The sequence below is a fragment of the Zonotrichia leucophrys genome, chromosome 4A (genome assembly GCF_028769735.1).
Source record: "Zonotrichia leucophrys gambelii isolate GWCS_2022_RI chromosome 4A, RI_Zleu_2.0, whole genome shotgun sequence".
In the NCBI taxonomy this organism is placed as follows: domain Eukaryota; kingdom Metazoa; phylum Chordata; class Aves; order Passeriformes; family Passerellidae; genus Zonotrichia; species Zonotrichia leucophrys.
Genome location: NC_088174.1, coordinates 19,086,037 through 19,106,255, shown reverse-complemented (window position 1 = coordinate 19,106,255; position 20,219 = coordinate 19,086,037). Strand labels below are relative to the sequence as shown.

Sequence of the window (20,219 nt, the reverse complement as noted above, 5' to 3'; positions counted from 1 at the left end):
GCTCTGTGTCCTGGCACTGTCACCTCCCCAGTGCCACCTGGGCAGGGCAGCTGAGGGTGCCAGCTGTGTGTCCTGGCACTGTCATTTCCCAGTGCCACCCAGCTGAGGGTGCCAGCTCTGTGTCTTGGCATTGTCACCTCCCAGTGCCATCCCAGCAGGGCAGCTCTGGGTGCCAGCTGTGTCCTGGCACTGTCACCTCCCCAGTGCCACCCAGGCCCCTCCTGGGCACACCTGGAAGCTTCTCTGAGCACCAAGCTCAGGCTTGTCCTGCTGGCTGACTCTGCTGCATCTGACATTCCCCCTGACCAAGCAGTTTCACCAGCCAGCAGCCACGCACAGCTCAGCTAATAAATGCTATATATTATTTCTTTTTATTTCACTTCTTCTAGCAATAGTAGGGGCTATTTTGAGACTTGGAGGGAAGAAAGCAATCATCCAGAGGAGTGTCAGTAAACTGAGCCCAGCCAAGGAAACAGCAATATTTCAGAAAAGCTCTTTCTGGACCCTTCCTGCCTGACACAGCCTGGCTCAGAGGAGGCTCAAGCACACAGGCATGGAAGGCACTGGCACTCACTGCTCACACAAGTCTGGAGATTCTCCTTTAACGCCCTCTTTGCAGTGGGAAGAAACCATCCACCAGCCCAGTGTTTCACCACAAAGCTGAAGCAGCTGGAGCACCAAGCCAGGCAGGCTGGAGCTGCTCCTGAGCAGGCTGGCAGGGGACAGGGATAACACAGATTGCTATGTGTCCTGCCTTCCCTGAGGACACAACGCCCACCCTGCAGCTCAGGGAAAGGTGCACAGGGCAGGGAGCATCACAGGGATGGGCACAGATCCTGGCACGAGGGCTCTGCCCTGCCCTGTGCTGAGCCCTCGGCTCCCCTTCAGCAGGGGCATCTGGTTATCCTAAAGATATCAAACCATCAGCCAGTTTGATCAACAACAAGCATTCTGAATGGAGAGCACTTCAGGCTAACCAACATGCTGCAAGGTTTCGTTTGGCTAATTACAAAAGTTCTTCAAAAATGCTTCTCTCTTTGCATGCCTAATTTCGGTGTTAAAGCAGTACTTCCAAAAAGAAAAAAAAAAGGCAACTAGAAGATGCACAACAAGTTTTGGCAAAATAAAAGCTCTTATACAAAACTGACCTGATTCTGGAAGAAGCGAAACGTGAACACAGCATGGCATAATTGCATGCATTTGTTATCAGAGTCATTCTAGCGACATCTGCTTCTTCCCTTGCCTCACTGATTTGCACATCACAAAAAGCAGACGGCACTGGATGCTGGTCACTCAGGAAGGTCACCCCCTGGCTGTGGCACATGCTTCCACCTTCATTATTTTAGGCTTATTTCTGATATAACAGGAATTTATTACCATACAGAGAATAACCATATTCCAGAAAGTATCAATAGCAAACGCTTCTAAAATGGTACTGAAAGAATAAATTGAAAACAAGTATTAGAAGGAGGGCTAATTTTCTGCCCTAACACTCCCAGGTTTTCCACTGGGAGTTCTTTTTCACTGTGATTTATCACTTTGATTTTGCTTGTTTTTTCCTCATCTTATTTTCATGCATCACTGTATCACATTGAAGAGCAAAGTTTGATTGTCCTGCTCCTACACAAGGGTGTTTCAGAGTGTCCTGCTCAGAAATCCAAGCTCTACACAGAGAATACAGAAATCACCAGAGAGTAGCATTAGCAGAAGGGTTATTATTACTTTCTCATGAATTTTACTCATTATTAGACTGATCCTGCAGTTAGGCAGGCAGTAGTCAAACCTAATCAATAAGTCAGCACAAAAAGCAACTGAATTGGGCCAAATGCAACAACAAAGGGTAAAAACAATTGCATTAAATAGGTGCTATCATAATTAAAGAGTAAAAGACACAATGGCAAAATTCTCCTCTCTGACCTACGCTGTGATGAAGGCACAGGGTGTACCTGTGCTGCAATTTCTGAATTGGGGATATAAATGGCACTGCCAGTGACTTTCATGGATCTCCCCTGTGCAAATAAAACCCAGAACACCAAAATGGCAATGACAGAGCTGTAAAGGAAGAGAAAACTTTCACTGCAGCTTGGAAAGCAATGCAGAGGTAAGGCATAAATAAAATAATGATTGAAGCTGCATGGCTGAGATAAAAACCAGAACTGCCAAAGAGATCATCAGTGTCCAAATGTGCTGCAGGAGGGGCAGCTCAGTCCAGCAGGGCTCTCTGGGGCTGGGCAGCCCAGCCCTGCTCACTCTGAGAGCCCAACACAGCTCCTGCCCCACAACTCAACTCAATAATAAAAACCTCCTGCCCCAAAACCCAAACACAACAAAGCTCCTGCCCCAAAACCCAATACAGCTCCTGCCCCAAAATCCGAACCCAACCAAGCTCCTGCCCCAAAACCCAGACCCAACAATGCTCCTGCCCCAGAACCCAAACCCAACAAAGCTCCTGCCCCAAAACCCAACAAAGCTCCTGCCCCAAAACCCACAAAGCTCCTGCCCCAGACCCCTGGGACGCCTCAGCCCTGCACAGCCCACCCCAGACCTGCCCCCTCCTGCACACACCATTGGGAAGCAGAACACTGTTCCTATTCCACTGAAACAAAACACCATTAATTGATTCTGAATAGACGCAATATGGAAATTGCAATTACAGCAACTCCAGCTGCTGAGCCAGATGTGAACAGCAGCCATGGACTCTGAGCTGCACTTGAACAGCACTTTCCAGAATTCCCCAAGAAGACTGACAAACATAGACAGCCCTGCTGTGAGACTGAAGGATGCTTTCCTAAAAATACCTTCTTGTTTTCATTCCTTATTGCCTTTTCTAGACTTTTTTACACTCCATGCAGTAATTGGAATAATACAAAGTATAAATACGGTATGTGCCTGCCACCACAACTACAGTGCTGAGACCCACACAAATATTTAATGCAAATGCATTTATTGCAATATCTGGAGTATCATGAGATATGCAGTAAGTGAAAGATGTCATACAGGACAGTCATAAAACCACAGAATGGTTTGGATTGGAAGGGACCTTTAAAGATCATCTAGACCAGCCCCCAAAAGCCCTAAAGCTGTTTCAGTCTTGAAATCTGCTAAGAGGAAGTTGGAAAAGGAGAATGTAATTTTCAGTAGGAATTAAAAGGAATTACATTGTTTGGAATGATTTTTCCACTTACACTGAAACATCAATCACAGCTCCCACTCCCAAACTCTCTCATCACTGTTAATGCACTGTTTACACAACAGCCAAAAGCAGAAGGTTTCTTTTCTTTTCCAATGCATGACTCCTGCTGTTCTGTTGGGATATTTTCCTCCCCCTCTCAAGAGGGTCATAAAAAAGAACAATATATTTTACCATTAGATACAAACCCAAGTCGCACACGTTTACTCGTTTCCTTTAAGAGCCATTAGCTAAAACTTACAGAAATACAGAACCCAGCTGAAGTTCCATCAAAGTGAACTCACACTTCAGTCAGTTAATTAAATAATCCTTGCCAACCTGAGGGCTCTCAATCCTGTCACAACAGTCCATAAGCACTGATGGTAATAAAATATTAGTTCTGAACTGCTCTCATTAATATGAAGCTGAACCAAACCACAAAGTTCAAACTTTGCTTAAGTGGCATTAAAAATAAGTGTGGGCATGTTTAAAGTGCCCAGGCATTGATCTTTGTGTTCAATAGCTCTTTATCTAAGGCCATTTAGAAGTGTAAGGCAGCAGAAGCCTTTCAGGGAGCAGTGCAGGCTGTTCCAGAGCTCAGTGCAAACCTGGCTGGTTCCACACGCTGCCCTGAGAAGGTGCCAGGGGTAATGCAGAGCCGCTGCACAGCCCCAGCTGCCAGCAGAGAGCCAGCTTTGGAAGGATCTATTTCTGGAGGGATGTAAAGGTCACTGGCTGAGGCCTTTAGTCATGCAATGTCATCCCCACGCTGAGCCCGAAGATGCTTCTGAACAAGGCATTTGCTGTACAGTAAATGGCAGATTTTTGTCCAAGACATTACTGATCTGCAAGTTCACCTTCAGCGAACAGTGCCAAAAGTGCTCTCAGGAAGAAGAAATGGCACAATTACAACTGGAGCAGGAGATAGAAAATGTCTGTAAAAATATAATGAGAGCTTCTGGAATGCTGCTATGATCCTGCTCCCATGAGAACAGCAACAATCAGAGGACCAGGTTTTTAGGAAAATATGCAACATTTCAAGTTCCTGAAGAGCCACTGAAATGTCATGTGGTCTACAGGAGGCCATAGAACCCAGGCAAAAAACACTTTCTGTGTGCAGGGCCAGTGCCAGGGGCCAGGGCAGTGCCAGGGCCAGGCATGGCAGGCAGATGTGCAGCCACAGCTGGGCAGCAGCCACAGGCTGTGACAGCAGCCAGGACTGGCTGCAGCACTGTGCAAACCACATCTGCTCTGTGTGCGCAGCCTGATCCCCACAGCTGGGCACAGCTGCTCCTGCCGTGGTGCCCTGGGCACAGCAACCAGGCCCCAAGATTTGAATCCATTATTTAACCCCTCTCCACTTTGCAACAAGAGCTTTTTCCCTTCTGGGAAGTCCCACTTCAGCTCTTCTGTCTGAGGCTTCTCCTGTGATGTCTGAGTTGAAATAAAGCCACTCTTCACCTCCCCCAAAAGGGATTGCTTGGAGCTCACAGGATCACACAAAGAGAAGCCTCTCCCTCCTCCTCCTCAGCCTGAGTGTGAACCCTCTGTGCCAGCCCTGAGCCATCCCCCCGGCTCTGCTCTGGATGCAGTTTGCCACACAAACTCATCAGTGTCAGGCATTACCAGAGGCAGGCTCTGCCCGTGGCTGGGCAGGAGGGATGGCAGGGCTGGCACTGAGTGAGATGGGCAGCAGCACACTCCTGACACACAGCTGTGAGCTCACAGAACAGCACAGCCTGCAGGGTAAGCCAAGGCACTGCTGCAGGTCCTGGTACACAAATGGCACCAAGGAACAGCAAGGAAGGAATTCATGTTCCAATTTGCAAGCTAAACTCGTACAGCAAACTTGCAGAGAATCAGAACATCATGAATTCTGACAGCTTTGTCAAAAGGAAGAAAGAAACAGAGAAAAAAAAAGATTGAAAGAAAGAACACGAGAAGGAAAGACTGACCCTGCGGGTGCAGGAGCCTTTCCAGCTGGAACATCACCAGCACTGCTGGCACTGGCAGAGCAGGGTCCAACCAACTCTTGTTGTTTTCAGAGTCCACACACCTGAGAGGAGAAAAACTGCAGTCCTTGAGGATGCTGGGTGTGACTGCACGGCAGGGAAGGGAGGCAGCCTAATCTGGGCTGTGCAGAGCAGGGAGACACCACGGGCAGCAGACCCACACACAGCACATTCTGCTTCTGCTCTGCTTCCCAAGACCTTCTCTGCCCAAGAATCACATCCTCAGTCTGCTCAGGAACTGCTCTCCCAAATTGTTCAAGCTCTGGAATGCAGCAAGCAGGGCCAATGAACTGCAGTGAATCTGAAATGCTTTTAGTGCCACTGGAAGGAAAAGCAGTGTTTGCCTGTGCTCTCTTCCCGGCAAGGCAGAAAAAGGGTAAAAACTAAAGAGGTGCCTTGTTGTACAGCACTTCTTGCTTCAGTGTTATTTTCATTATTTGTTATTGCCTAGGGCATGAGTATACACGAAGGGAAGAAGTGGAGGAACAAGGTACCATTTTCATTTTTATCTCCTATGCTCCCATAACTTGCAGCCATTGATGTTGCACAACTTTTGTCCCCATTATTTCCAGGATGGACTTTCCTGCTTCTCTATCACACCATGTTCTGTTTCATCAGAAGCTGAGCAGCAATTTCCTTTGTAGCTCAGATCACAGACATAAAAATGGGCACCACTATCAGGATGATTTACAAAAGGCACAGGTCCTCTGCAGCCCCCACACAGACACAGGCCTCCTTGTCTCCTCTTTTATGACAGGCAGCAAATGAAGTAATGAAGTAGAAACGAAGTAATAAAGTAAAGATAAATCATTCATCTTGGGAAGGTCTGCAGCAGACCAATTAAAATAATGCCTCAGACACACTGCCATAACATATCATACCTATGGGAAGAGACACCAGCATGAGCAAGCCCTGCAATTACTATTTTCTCCAATTATATCCGCAGAGATTTCTAGCTCCAGCATAATAAAAGATTAACAAATTAAAATATATTTAAACACTGAATCTTTATATTTTTCCAGTAAGCTGTTAAAGGCAGTGATAGAGACACATCTCTGCCTGGAGAGGAGCCTTGCACACGCCAAAACCACGAGCAGCTGCAGCCAGAATCACTGAGGAAGAGGAGGGTCTGCAGCCTGACCCCACAGCTGTAGCCCCAGCAGCCCAGCAAGTGCCCAGGCAGGCAGGGACCCCTGCAGCAGGTGCCAGGCTGGCTCCGGCCCTGGATGGGCACCAGAGCAGCAGCAGGTGCCAGGCTGGCTCCTGCCCTGGATGGGCACCAGAGCAGCAGCAGGTGCCAGGCTGGCTCCTGCCCTGCCAGGGGCACCCAGGGCTCAGCAGCTCCTGCCCAGCTCTGTCCCACGCTGGGCTCCATGCCAGGGGCCAGGAGCTCCCCCTCCCCACCCAACGGGGCAGGGCTCAGCGCTGCACACCCCCATCACAGCACGGAGAACTAAACACAGCAGCAATGGTGCAAATAGCCAGGCCTCCTCAGTGTGAAACCTCCCAGAGATGGCGCAGAGCCCCTGGGCACTGCCCCCTGCACCCAGGGCTCAGCATTACACACCTCCATCACAGCATGGAGAACTAAACGCAGCAGAAACACAGCCCTCCTCCGTGTGGAACCTCCATCAGATGGGCAGAGCCCCATGGCACTGCCCCCTGCACCCAGGGCTCAGCACTGCCCACCCCATCACCATGGGGAAGCACACACAGCCAAGGGGATGGGAGCTGCCCCCTCCCCAGGTGAGAGCCCGCCCTGCCCTGCTCTGTGCCACGTTCCCAGCAGAGCTCCCTGCAGTGAATCCAGGCACAGAAATGTCCCTGCCCAGGTGGTTCCTGAGGCTGCTCTGCTGCACAGGAGCAGCCCCACTGCAGCTGGGGAGCACAGGGAGGGTGTCAGGCAGGCCAGAGCCAGCAGGCTCCCCCAGCCCTGCACTCAGAGCACCTCTGTACATGTTCTAACAGCCCTTCAGAGCCACGGCTGCCCCCAGCCCCAGGGGTCTGGGCACCTGCTGCCAGACCTGCCTCCAGCAGTCAGTCCTGCGCTCCCTGGCCTGTGGATCCTGCCATGGGCCTGCAAATCAATCCAAACCTGCTCTAGAACTTTATTCTCTCATCTGGAGTCCTGGTCTAAGAACAGCACCCATTCCCTCCCCATCTGTTGGTTTTCAAATGATTTTGTAGCACTGGTATCTAATTAGAGTCCATCACTGCCTGTTACAATCACAAGTCACTTGCTGACTGCATGACCCATGGAAACCCTTTTCATACTCCAAAGAAAATCTCCATCAACGCTATACTCAAGATTTCAAAGATCTAGCAGAAAGACTGAAGAAAACACATTTTGGGGTTTTTTAGCTTATCATTTCTGACCACTTCAAAGGTTTACAACAAAATTCAGTGTCAAAAACAATGAACATGAGTTGAACATTGGTGAGATTGCCAAGCACAGAAAATGCAGTGTGACAGAGTTAACTGAAGCATGATCACACAGGCTATCAGACAAATCTGGATCACTTGAACGGACTGGCACGGCTTAAAGGGGATTTTCTTTCATTTATAATTAACCACTGGCTGTCACATCCCTGCATCCACACACCCTGGCAGGGAGGGTTTGCAGCGAGGCCTCAGTGCAGGACACAGCTGGGAGCCAGGCAAGGTGAGGAGGGAAGCTCTGTGTGTGTGTCTGTCTGTGTGTTTGTGCACAAGGGATGCTCAGCTCTGCACCACGAGCACAGGGAGAATTGCTCACCTCAAACCAGGCAGCAGCTCAGGCTGCTCCCCAGAGCCTCCAGCTGCTGCAGAAACCTTCCATGGGCTCTTGGAGCACACCTGGGCACTCTGACTTCTGCTATGGCCACAAGGATAAACTGCTGCTAGGAACAGGTTACTGGACAGGGGTCCCAAAAGGGTCCCAAAAAGCAGCAGATGTTGCAGAGCATGGTCTGTGTGATTTGAGGAAGCTTTCCCAGAAAGTTCTCAAGGATGAAAAGCTTGTCATGCTGGTAGCAATGCTCTAAATGGAAACTGCATTAGGAAGTTTCCGAGCCCTGCAGGTGTGATGGGGAGCTCAGGGGAGGTGAGGACACCCCACCTGTGACATGGAGCTCAGGACCCAGAGCAGGGCAGTGCTGCACCCAGCCGGCAGGTCCAGCTCATGCCCCACACCATTTGTACACTCAATAGAGAAACATTTCCTCACAGGTTTTCCAATTTCCGTGAGCAACTGAACGCTGACAAAGGCAAGGAACTCCCTGAGCCCTTCACTCTAACACAGAACCTTTCAAGATGTATTTTCCCTAATCTAAAGCTCTCCTCTGCCCAGCAGTAACACACCCCAAAATCACAGCTCCTGAGTCTCAATGAATTCTTGATTGAGTTGTACAAGATTGCTTTGCTCTCCACTTCCTACATCTAACCTCAGGAAATTCCCTCACCAGCTTAACAATAAATTGCCTTCTTTGTCACACATAATGGAAGAACAGGCACAGAGTTAATTCTGCCTTCCTGCCCACAGCCACTACAAGCACAGAGAAATGTGGGGGCATCAGCACCCAGGCTGATTTCCAGCACTTCATGTTTAAGCAGAAGTAGCTCAGAGGTTTGATAAAAAGAGATCACCACGACTGAATGCAGGGAGTTTCACAGCTCCTGAGTATCTCCAGAGAGCCCAAGGAAAGGGTCACACAGTCCCTGTCCCACCAAAGGACAGGGTCACACAGTCCCTGTCCCAAAGGAAAGGGTCACACAATCCCTGTCCCAAAGGACAGGGTCACACAGTCCCTGTCCCACCAAAGGACAGAGCCACACAGTCCCTGTCCCAAAGGAAAGGGTCACACAGTCCCTGTCCCACCAAAGGACAGGGTCACACAGTCCCTGTCCCAAAGGACAGAGTCACACAATCCCTGTCCCACCAAAGGACAGGGTCACACAATCCCTGTCCCAAAGGACAGAGTCACACAATCCCTGTCCCAAAGGAAAGGGTCACACAATCCCTGTCCCAAAGGACAGGGTCACACAGTCCCTGTCCCACCAAAGGACAGGGTCACACAATCCCTGTCCCACCAAAGGACAGGGTCACACAATCCCTGTCCCACCAAAGGACAGGGTCACACAATCCCTGTCCCACCAAAGGACAGGGTCACACAGTCCCTGTGCCACCAAAGGACAGGGTCACACAATCCCTGTCCCAAAGGAAAGGGTCACACAGTCCCTGTCCCACCAGAGTCACACAATCCCTGTCCCAAAGGACAGAGTCACACAGTCCCTGTCCCACCAAAGGACAGGGTCACACAGTCCCTGTCCCACCAAAGGACAGGGTCACACAGTCCCTGTCCCACCAAAGGACAGGGTCACACAATCCCTGTCCCAAAGGACAGAGTCACACAATCCCTGTCCCACCAAAGGACAGGGTCACACAATCCCTGTCCCACCAAGTCTTTAGGAAGGGGAACAGCAGCAGAACAGCTCAGGCAGACCCACCAAGACAATTTCACTCTGCTATGGAGCAGCAGTGCCAGCCAGGGCCCACCAAGGACCCTGCAGGATGCTGGAACGCTGCTCCAGGAGCTGCAGGGCCCCAGAATCACAAAATCCCTGTGCTCTGTGCCCTGCCAGCAGCCAGGGCCCGGGACAGGCACACACCGACCTGTGCTGCAAACACAGGATCCCAAACAGCACCAAACCCAGCAGGTGAGGGCAGCATGTCAGAGCTGCAGGAGCAAAACAAGGCTGGAACAAAACAGAGCACTTTAAATAACCAAGCAGCAAAGTGTGTGAAAAGCCCTAATCCATTTGCTTGTTTGAAATATTACTCACTGCATGGTTCATCTCAAAGCACAGCTTTGGAGTTTATCCCCCTCAAATGACTCCCAGATAAAATGAGTCAGGTGATTTGCAGGATATATTGATTAGAGAGGATTTAGCTAAGGAACATAAAAAACATCCAGCTTTACTGTTCAGTGGGAATGAAAGAGAGGAAAGAAAGCCTGCAAGCTATTATCTGTGTATAAATTAGCCTTATTAATGAATTAACTAACTACACAGAAAATGCTAGATAACAGTTAAAATCATGGCATTTCTCCCTGAAAAAAAAAAAAGAGTAGATCTCAGAAAAAAGCAATACAAATAAAATAAGTCTTCATTGTTTGCTTGGTCTTTCTCTAGTGTCTATAACAGGCTGAATGTTCACCTGAACATTCCTGAAAAACCCTGAGATGCTCGGTTTTCTCTTCCAGCTCACAACTTTTCCCACCTTTACATAAAAACATCCTCAGCTTGCCTCTGTTAAATCCCATGACATGAGCTACCCATGAGTTGACATGAGCTACCCAAACTTTCCCCACTGAGCACTGGCTTTCCTCAGGGTTAACTCTGAAGTGCTCAAAATACAAAATACCCTGACTGTGCTATGTACAGACTGAAAAATCCGGGATTCTTCTGACAGGGGAACCAGAAATGGGCATTTCTGACTCAGAACTGGGCACCCCCAATGGCCCAGCTGGGAGGGGCTGTGCTGAGGCTCCAGCTTTGCACGAGACCTTCAGAGTGTCCTGAATGGCTGACAGATGGTTCATTCACCTGCAGGCCAGGGTGTCCTGGGCGTCACAGCTGTGTGAGAACATCTGGGCAAGGATGCACCAAGCTGAGCACAGGGGCTGAGAGCAGCACAGCTCCCTGGGGGCGTCAGGCTCAAACCGCATGTCCACAGAAACACACGTGTCCGCACAGACACACGTGTCCACTTAAACACACGTGTCCACAGAAACACACGTGTCCGCACAGACACACGAGTCCACTTAAACACACGTGTCCGCACAGACACACGTGTCCACTTAAACACGCGTGTCCACTTAAACACGCGTGTCCACAGCAACACACATGTCTGCACAGACCCACATAAATTCACATAAACCCACATGTCCGCACAGACACACGAGTCCACTTAAACACACGTGTCCACAGCAACACACGTGTCCGCACAGACACACATAAATTCACATAAACCCATGTATCCACACAGACCCACATAAATTCACATAAACCCATATGTCCACACAGACACACGTGTCCACTTAAACGCACGTGTCCACACAGACACACGTGTCCGCACAGACCCACATAAATTCACATAAACCCATGTGTCCACACAGACACACGTGTCCACACAGACCCACATAAATTCACATAAACCCATGTGTCCACACAGACCCACATAAATTCACATAGACCCACGTGTCCACACAGACACACGTGTCCGCACAGACCCACATAAATTCACATAAACCCATGTGTCCACACAGACACACGTGCCCCTATGACCACAGAAAGCTCTGTGACACTGCCCTGCAAGGATGTCATTTAATACCAACAAATGCTTGTGGCACTGCCACTCACCTGTCCCTGGCCAGGACACCCCCAGCCCTCGTGCCCAGGACGGTGCCAGGGCTCCCCGGGCCCCAGAGGGGCATTTTCCACCTCTCCCCTGGCACTGCCTTATTGCCTTGAGCAATCAGCTGAGCCCACACTGACTCCAGTGCTCGGCAGCCAGATACTTTCCAGGGATGCAGGGGAAATGCATTTAAATTCCCTCAGGCTGAGAAGGGAAATGAGTTCAAATCCACAATCCGAGGTTCATCAGCTCATGCAGGAACCACTGGGAAAAAGTGCTATGTCCCAGATGTGTTCTTGTTTTATGAATCATGATTCTCTAGCAATTAACTCAATTCAAGAGGTTTTTTATTTTTATTTTTGGTTTGAGTTTAAAAGATATATTCTTGTCAGTGAGACATGCTGATAAATTTTCTTTTCGTTTCAGAGCGTATCTGTTTTGTTTTTATGTGGTATTTTAGATCAAGCACAGAGCCAAAAAAATAAATGCAATTATGTATTCAGCTCTATGCTAAAGTTTCATTTAAAGTCAAAACAGAAAGTATTAACAGACAATGACAGGGTAGAGCAGTGAAGTGGCAGATTAAAAGATCCAGGAATTCTGCTTACTGGGCACATTTCTATGTTTTCTCCTTGTCTTTACAGCCCTTGCTAAATTCTCATTATTGGCAAAGAATTCTCGTGAGAACAAGCCCCTTTCTCGCTGCTGTGCTGCATTTCTGGGAAGACAAAGGCAGCAGTTGGTTCTATGTGTGTGCAGCACAAGAGGCAAAGGGAGCCCCGGCACTGCAGGGAGCTCTGGGAGGGGACAGCACGGCCAGGAGCCACCACCTTGCACAGGAACACCTGGGACAATGGGACACCTTCCTGTCCTGCACAGAACAGACTCACTGCCTTTAACAATGCAACCCTCTTGCCTTTCCTCCATTTGGAGTTCGTGGTACCTCAGAGCAGGAACAAAATGTAATAACCCTCAGGTTGAGTTCTACCCTGACATAAAATTGTTTCCCATGGAAATTAGTTAAGGTTATAAGGCTTACTGTCAAATTCAGCAGAATAAAAAAAGAGTATTTTTCCTTAAACTTAGAGCCAGTGGCACTCCCGTACTCTGGGAGTCTGTGGGAAGGCCCAAACCCTACACACTCTAACACCTGTACAGGAAAACGTCCTCGTGGCACTGAGAACGTGCAAGTGAAGCAAGAAGGATGTGAGAACCCACAGAACACCCTCCTTCACCACAATGACCCCATTTCTGCTGGTTTGTGCCTAAAGCAGGCTTTCACTGCTTTGCCAAAAGAAATGTTCTAGCCTTTAAAAAAACCAAAAACCTCACACATCCCTTGATTCCCACACCAAGAGCACTGAAAGTCTCTCTCTCAATCTGTGAAATTGCTGTTCGTTAAGATTTCATTAATTTAAGTCAGTCAATTGCTTGTAAAAACGTAAAAGCTCGTTGCAGACTTTGTGCATGCTCAGCAATTAGGCTTTCACTGCACCTGGTAGCTCCCACCTTGCTCTCAGAGAACAGACCTGGCTTTATGGGAGCACAGCAGGCGGTGTGGAATTACTTCCCACAAGTCAGCTAAAGCAGTTGGTCTCTTTTACAGTCCAATAACTTCCAATACTAAAATCGCTTTAAAGAAACACTTTAAATGAAATTAAAGAACCAAATTGAGCTTCCATTACTTGAATTCTTTTTAATTGCTCTGGATGCTGAAAAGGAACCCGTGCTCCTTTCACTGTGGCATCTCAAGCTGGAAGCAGCACCAAAGGCAGAGCATTTCATTAAGCTCACACCCCTGTGGCACTGAAGCCATAATCCCGCTTGCACTGAAGGCAACAAGACTCTTGATTTTAGAAGCAATCCAGGATTGAAGCCACCTCTGCCCCACTGGGAAGCTGCCCACATTCCATGGGGTCTGGAATGGGCTGTTCTGCTGGACAGAAATATATTCCATGTGTTTCACAGGCAGGGCACAACAGCACGTCTGAGAGAGGATTCCCACATTCCCCTAATGCTCCCAGGAAAGATTTCTTCTAGTTACTGGAAGAGCTAGTGCAGCACTCCATCACTGCTGGCTGTAATGGTCTGACACAGCCCCACAGTTTCTTTACACAAACTCTCTTCAAGATGCCTCATTTCTTTCCTTCTCTCCCCTTAAATCCCTTGACTCACTCCCATGAGCACAATTCTACCCTCTCCTTGCTTGTCCAATATAAAATGGCACTCACTCATGGGAGCTCCATGGTGTATTGGTGCAGCTCCGTCCATCATTAACACCCCAGAGATCCATCTGTTATCCCAGCAGTGCCTGGTGCCCCACTCCCTCTCCGCCATCCACAGCAACCCCACTGCTCCCTTCTCCCTCTACCAGGCACAGTTATTTATTTACTGCACCCATGTGCCAAACCCATACTGGGCTCTCCCACCACTCCAGGAGAACAAATCCCTGCTTTGCCTTTGACAAGTTGGAAAAGTGTAACACAAAAATACAGTCACAGCAAACGGAGTCAGAACATGAGCTCCTTACATCACAACTCTTATCTCAATGAGTTTATCTTTAATCCTACAGAGAACTCCATGAAACTGAGCAAAATTTCAGTAGATCAAAAATGGAATTCATTAAGTGAGAATACGAGAGACACCATATGACTGAAAATTATTCAGACAAGTCCTGGGTAAAGGCTTCAGTGGAAATTGCAGTGGATGAACGTTATCCAGCCTCACACACAGCAGAGCCCAGCAGAGCTCTCACAGCCCCAGCACAGGTAGAGCAAAGGCAGGTGTGACACCCAGGGACCAAGGTCTGCCCTAGCAAACACCGGGCAAGGGCTCAGTCCTGTGGCTTCAGGAGCTGCCACCACCACCAGCTGGAATGTTCCACCAGCACTGACCCTCAGCTGCTGCCAGCAGGACTCCTCTTACCATGGGAGGCATCAGCAAAATCACAGACTCGTATTTCCTCTGTCAGGGTACCAAAGCTGCCCCAGGGACTGCCAGGGTACCAAAGCTGCCCCAGACACTGCCAGGGTACCAAAGCTGCCCTACAAAAGCTGCCCCAGACACTGTCGGGGTACCAAAGCTGCCCCAGACACTGTCGGGGTACCAAAGCTGCTGAGGATGCGCTGCGCTGGCTCTGCCTGGGCTGAAGGCACCTCTCCCCACGCTGGCTGCTCCAGGGCTGTGCTGGGTTTGTGCTGGCAGTGTTGGGAGCTCAGGGATGGCTCTGCTGTCCCTGGGCAGCGCTCACACAGAGCCAAGGCCTTTAGGGCTGCCCAGCCCCAGGGAGGGGACACAGCTGGGACAGGGACAGCCCAGACCGTGGCCAGCAGGTACCAAGGCACGGTGACTGTGCTGGAGCCCTGCTCTCCCTGGCATGCTGAACCTGCCCACCCACGGCAACTGCCAAGGATTTCCTTGCTTTGCTTTTGCTTTAGCTATTTGAGCTAAAGGTTGAGCTGCCTTCATCTCAACCCCAAACTTTTCTCGCTTTCACGCTCCAGTTCTCTGCCTCGTGCCATGGCAGGGAGTGAGGCTCAGCTGCTGGCTGGGGTTAAAGACCAGCCACAGCCAGTGAGGATCCACTGATCTCAAAAGCTCATGCAAGTTTGTTCTCAAGATAAAGAATGAGCAGCAATGACATGGTGAGTTAGCTCTGGGTATTATCAGCACTCACTCACTTGAAATATATTAACAGCTCTTTTATTATTTATATATTATGAGGATGTCAATCCATATTATGAATTATGAACCAAATTCTGCTCCCAGTAATATTAATGGCAGACAAACATGTCTCTACACTTAATATATTCTTTTCAATGTCATTAACTTATTAGCGAGTATCAAGTTCTGCTGTCACTACAAAACATTTCAAGTTATTCTACAAAATGATCTAGTATCTCAGAGAAGAAATAAATGAATTTCAGAAGAACAGTCATCTCTCTTCTTAAGAGCCCAAGACAGAACATCACTCTGATGTCACCACTTTCAACATTAATTTAATTTTAATAATCCATATTTTACTGCAGCCCAAGGGGTTAAAGTAACAAAAGAAGGCAGAATATTGCAGGGAATGTCTCAGAAGTGACACCACTTCCTGTGAAATGAACTAAAATAAACCAGCAAAAACCAAAACCAAACTAACACCACAGGAAAAAAACAAAAAACAAAAGCAAACCAAAATCCAACAAGCCAACAAAAGCAAACCAAACCCCTTACTGCTCTCTAAAAACGAATTCTGGATGGGCCCATCTATTTGCCTGGATCAGCATATCCCCTCCTAATTACAAACTTCACCAAGCACACCCACAATTTTAGAAAAAATAAAAACAAATCCACACCAGTCAGAAGCATAGATCAAGGGAAATAATCCTGTCACAGTAAGAAAAACCACAAAGCACCCAGGGATTTGATGAGCGTGAGAAATCAATCGTGCATCAAGTCGAGTGATGCCGTTTATTTTAAGTCCTTCTTTTCTGATTTATTGCCATCATTGCTGCCAATTTGCATAGATAATAGAACAAGACATCCTCTTAAAGTCTTAATCAGGAATTAAAACGTAATACACTGGTGCATCTCTCTCTGCTCACCAGTGAGGCACCCACATGAATGTTTAATGCCATTTCATTATTGGTGCAGGACTGGGAGGAGCACTTTGGGCTGCTCTGTGCCACGGCCACCAGTTTGTGGCTGCAACAGCTGCAAACCAAACAGCTGCCACAAACCGCTGCAGCTGTAACCAGGCCTGTGACAGGCACAGGCTGAGCTGTGCTTCTGGGAGCAGCACAATCCTCCTTCCAGCATGGCAAGCACAGCCACAACTGCCTGCAATGTTTGTCCGACGCCTTCCCAACTGTGCCAGCCCCTCCCCAGCAGCCAGAGATCCGCTCCCACCGCCAGAGTGCTGCAGATGAGTGGGAAGTGATTTCTGTGACAGGTACTGACATCATTCACAAAACCAGCACAAATATGCACAACTGTTTAACAACAGCGGAGAAACAACGAAAGCTTCACCTGGAAGAGCCAGGGAAGGGCGTGACACAGGAGCAGCAGCTGCGACACAAAGTGTGTTGGATCAGCCCTGACCTGCCCCCTCCGAGCAGGAGGCTCTGCACAGGAACGGCAGAAAGCTCCAACTGCACATTTCCTTCAGGAGCTGGCTGTAAGAGAGAACGTGCTCACAGGGAGCCCGGGAGGGTGGAGCAGCAGGAACCCCTCTGTGTTTCATGGAGAACAAAAATGGGCAATGAAACACAACCCCAGGCAGGCCTGGTGCTGGCCATGTCTGCAGGGCCAGAGCGTGGACAGGACCCCAAGGAATCCAGGAGCACACACCCTAAAGGAGTAAATTCTCATGAGAACATGGATCCCCCCCATAGCAGAGTGTGGGACCCTGGGGCCACCGCTCCCTCAATTCCCACTGCCTACCCCAATTCCCACTGCCTACCCCAATTCCCACTGCTCTCCCCAATTCCCACTGCCTACCCCAATTCCCACTGTTCTCCCCAATTCTCACTGTTCTCCCCAATTCCCACTGCCTACCCCAATTCCCACTGTTCTCCCCAGTTCCCACTGCTCTCCCCAATTCCCACACTCACCCCAATTCCCACTGTTCTCCCCAATTCCCACACTCCCCCCAATTCCCACTGCCTACCCCAGTTCCCACTGCTCTCCCCAATTCCCACACTCCCCCCAATTCCCACTGCCTACCCCAATTCCCACTGTTCTCCCCAATTCTCACTGCTCCCCCAATTCCCACACTCACCCCAATTCCCACTGCTCTCCCCAATTCCCACACTCACCCCAATTCCCACTGTTCTCCCCAATTCCCACTGCTCACCCCAATTCCCACACTCACCCCAATTCCCACCACTCCCCTCAATTCCCACACTCACCCCAATTCCCACACTCACCCCAATTCCCACTCAGTAAAGCAGCACTCTGTGCTTCCCTGCCAGTGCCCTCTGCAATCCCTGCAGGCAGGAACTGCTCCCTTCCTGCTCCCACCACCCTGCTCAGGGCTCAGAGCCCCAGCCCTGGCTCTCCCCTGCTCACCTGCAGGGCCACGGCCACAGACACCAGAAATGACAAAGAAATGCTCCGGAACCAAGCGCTGAAGCCTCTCAAGCGTTTCCCAAAAACTTCCCAAGGATTGTAGGTTGACCTGGGGGCTTTTTTTGGCTTTGTCAGAGGTCTGTGGATCTCCAACTAACAGACCCAGCTCTTGGATTTCACCAAGCTCTCAGAGGCTCAAAGAAGGGGACAGCCTAGAGCACTTGCTAAATAAGGAAAACATGATGTGGGCTCTGACATTAAACAGCTTTACAGGTGCTGCTTCCTTTAACTCTGCTAAAATAATGAAGAATTAGGGTTTGCTGAGAACCTTCTCCTGCAAAGAGCCTATATATAGATGAAAGATGAAATCTGCTACATGTCTCCGAGTTAAAAATAACTGCAGTATTAAAAATTAAAATTATCCTACAAAGAACTGTCATTATTAGCGGTTCTAATGCCAAGTTAAAAATTAAATCCAATCAGCACAGAAAAACATTTGGAAACTCTTTTAAAAAATGAAAGAGACAAAGATGAGCTACTATAAAATACAGTATCAATTGTATGGAGGGGAAATTTGCTTCCCAGAAAAAAGATCCCTTGCTGTTACTGATGTGGAGCTGAAGCAGGAGTGTGCCATGGATCTTCACCATCAGATCAGATATAAGCCATCTCCCAAGGAAATATCCTTCCAGCAGAGCAATGCAGCATTGCTCAGGAGGTTACTGATGGAGGCTGGGAGAGCACAACCCCTGAAATACTCCAGGAAATGCCACTCCCAGGCCATGATCTATGAAAAGCCATTTCCCAAGCATGATCCTTGTGCCACTCACACTGGAGTGATGCCCAGCTCCAGAGGCAGTGCCTGAGCAGGCCAGGTGAGTGAGTGGCTCTGGCTCTGCCCCTGCTGCTCCAACACCTCAGCACAGGGCACTGCTCCACAGCTCTTACACACAGCCTCTCTTGAAATTCAGCTCACGGAGTGGGATCTGAATTGCACTCTGCTTCTAATAGAACACCTCAGGAACAATGAACTCTGGGTGTAGAAGGAGAGGAAGAACTAATAAATGAGAATGAAGATAAAAATTGCAGCGTTTCAGCAGAGAACGAAGCACTCAGTAAGATAATTGTGCCCATTCACCACAGAATGAGAGCTCGAGGAGAGCACTGTAAGTCACCAAATATTTGAAGTGTTAGAAACGTAAAGCATCTGAGGTTCTGGCAGCTGTACCAGGGGTGTTCTCCATTCCCTTCCCTTTCAGTTACCCTATTTCACAGGCAAAGCTGGGAAATTCACGTTGCTACAGAACTGACTCCTTTTCCAGGCTGCTCCTCCTGGGCAGGACTCAGAGCTGGAGCAGCACCACAGAACAAGCACCAGGCTGAAAATGGAACCCAGAGATAACAAGACATCAGTGACCCAAGACATCCATTATGTCAATTACATAAATTAAGGGAAATATCTTGAGCTCACCCTCTGCGGTAGACTGGGCAGGGGGTAACAAGGCAAACATCCTCTCCCATTTAACCTTTTTATCCTGAAGTGGCCAAAATTGCTTCCGGAAAAAGAATTATGTTTGTGTGTTGCCATAGTAGTTTTGACACCTTTTCAAGCTCAAAAGCAAAGGCAGTTGAGTAGGTTGAAGATTTGGGTTTTAAAATAATTTATACACCCAGGAAGGCTTTTTAAATCTCTTCTACACAAAAGGTATTGGCATGCTTTGTGTGGTCCCTTCTCACAGAAAGTGTAAGACTCATTCCTGTCACTGGAAAACAGAACTCAGCTTTGGTACTATCTATCTCCTGTATCTTTTCCTTCCTCAATAATAATATGATCTTGAGATGCTTTGGGGTTTACTTTATTATGCCAAGGATATCTAAATTGTATCTCTTCAGTTACATGCTAGATAAAAATTGCCCAGGATGGTTTTCTTTGCCTGGCTTCACGGTGCTTATACTTCAAAATGTCTTTATCTTCAGCATGCTACAGTTGGTAAAAAGTTCTTTTTGCTGTGAAACAGGGTTATTACTTCATTACTGAATTCTGACTTTTGTGTGAAGGCTACTGTGCAACTCCTCCAACAGTCTAACAAAAAAAAAACCCAGAGGAAAGTATTTCCCAGAGAAAAACCAGCTGATATTCACAATAAACCTAAGGATAACATTTATTTCTGTGCATCCCTCTGGCATCAGCAGCAGCCTGTCCCTCTCAGTGCCAGCCCAGCTGCACTGCCAGGGCCTCAGGCACTGCCACGGTGCCCCAGAGTGCCAGGGCACTGCACACACCCCACAGGAGCCCAGACAGAGATTGCTGCATTCCCAGCTGTGGTGTCACAGCTGCACTCCCAGCTGTGCCATCACTGCTGCATTCCCAGCTGTGGTGTCACTGCTGCACTCCCAGCTGTGCCATCACTGCTGCACTCCCAGCTGTGGTGTCACTGCTGCACTCCCAGCTGTGCCTGTCACTGTCAGCTTGGGCTGATGCTAAACCAACAGCATGAGACAGAATAAACCACCACAGCATCCATCCATCACCTGCCAAGGTAAGAGGACTGCTGGTGACTTAGGAAGTTTTTCATACTGCTCACACTAC

The 20,219-nt window shown here is 48.8% G+C and overlaps 1 protein-coding gene across 3 annotated transcripts in view; it reads right to left on the bottom strand.

The window, feature by feature from the left end:
* FGF13 (fibroblast growth factor 13) overlaps positions 1 to 20,219 on the bottom strand; it is a 182,788-nt gene that overhangs the window by 101,820 nt on the left and 60,749 nt on the right. The window lies entirely within an intron of this gene.